This window comes from Humulus lupulus, chromosome 1 (genome assembly GCF_963169125.1).
Source record: "Humulus lupulus chromosome 1, drHumLupu1.1, whole genome shotgun sequence".
Classification (NCBI taxonomy): domain Eukaryota; kingdom Viridiplantae; phylum Streptophyta; class Magnoliopsida; order Rosales; family Cannabaceae; genus Humulus; species Humulus lupulus.
In genome coordinates this window covers 294,827,378-294,829,310 of record NC_084793.1, presented here as the reverse complement: position 1 = coordinate 294,829,310, position 1,933 = coordinate 294,827,378, and positions in this window count along the sequence as shown.

Sequence of the window (1,933 nt, the reverse complement as noted above, 5' to 3'; positions counted from 1 at the left end):
ATAATAATATAAATAAAAAAAATCATAAACATATATACTTGAATTACTTATATCTATACATGTAATTTAGTATGTAAATTAAAATTAAAGTATTTTTCTTATTTTAGACATATATATACTTAATTAACCTAAAAAATTAATTAAAGAATCTACAATTTTTAGATTAAATAGTAAAAAAAATATAAAAAATAGTAAATAATGTGGTATAACTATTAAAATCCCAATTGTGTATCTCAAGTCTTCATTAAAATTATTTTTCAAACTTTAAACAAATATTTCTAATAAACCCACAAATCATAAAAAAATACACAAAATTAATTATTTCTAACATTCTAACTATAATGCATTCTTTTAATAATGAAATCATACCTCAAATCTTCTTGAAATCGATCAAAGATTACCCAAAACCGCAACCCACAATACCCTAAAATCTAAATATTAACCCATTTAATTAAAGAAAATAAACAAACAAAAAACATTATCCTAACTGTTATACATTAATTAAACTTAGAAACATACCTGAAATTAATTTTTGGAGGACAAAATCAGCCAAAATCGGAGGTCAAGTTCGCCCAAAATTGCCCAGAATTTCCCAGATCTCGCCTTTGGTTCGTGTGGCTCGGGGAAGAAGGTGTAATAATGATTTATTGGCACGTCTTCCCAGGGGAGACGTTGGAAGTGTGGACGTCTTTCCAGGGGACACGTTAGAGATCTCCCATTGTCAGATAATTATATATCAATTAATTATTTTATTTTAATTTTTTAATTTATTTTAAATAACGTCTCTTACTATTTTTAATGACTTACCTACTTAATCATAAACAAGAACTTTTAATAACTTACACCCTAAGACTTAAAATATCCCTGAATAATTTTAATGTCTTACATCATTAGTGTAAGTCATTATAGTCATTAAAAGTGAAAATTATTGTAGTGTTTCATAATTGACAAAATCATGTTTGCTATTTTTCCAATTATAACAATAGAATCCATAAATTATATATGTTTATATAAATAGGTTAATATGTAATAGTTGTATCAATATTTATAAATAAATATATTTTTTAAAATATTTAATAAAAAAACTGTTAGTGCATTTATACGGTATCTAAAACTTTGATTCGATCATTAAAATAAATCTCTAGTCTTTTTTTGCAAAAATACGGTCTGCACTACAGCCCAGTTATTTATTTATTTTAAAGAGTCACCCCTAACGATGCTAATTTTGTTTATAGTGAAAAGTTTATAACAAGTGTCGATAATTTGTAGCATTTCAGGGTAGTGATTGTATACATATCTCCCCAACTCCGATCAATAAAGTCAAAATAATAGATATTCAAAGAATAGATCCAATAATATATTTGTACACTAATTTTAGATTATTAATTGACCATACAGGAACAAAAAAAAGGAATTGAAGAAAAAATTCACCACATTATCCATAACACAAGCTTAATATAATAGGGCTTGATCATAATTAACCCGAACCCGATGTCTCAATTTCTTTACAATTTTTGACAATTTGTGCAACTTCTTTTTGTATTCTCTACAATATTTGCTGCAGCATCTGCAACTTTTATTATAATTTTAGGTGCAATATTTTTTACAACTGTAATTTTTGAAGCCTGATGTACAATTTTTATTGCAACATCTGCAACTTAAGGTGCAACTTCGGTTTCAACCTCGATAATATTTGAAACTTAATGTGCAATCTCTGTTTAGAAGACCTCTTCTTTCCCACTAATTGAATAGAAGCTGGAGCTTTTTGTTTAGGGTTTGATTTTTTTTTTGATAATTTAAAAGGAGGAGAGGATGATTTAAAAGAAGGAGAAACATAAGAGAACCGAGTGTGCACTATTTTTAAACCAAAAAAAGAAAGGAGTCAAGATCTTAAATGAGAAGAATAAAAAAAATAACAAAAAAAATTTCCCAA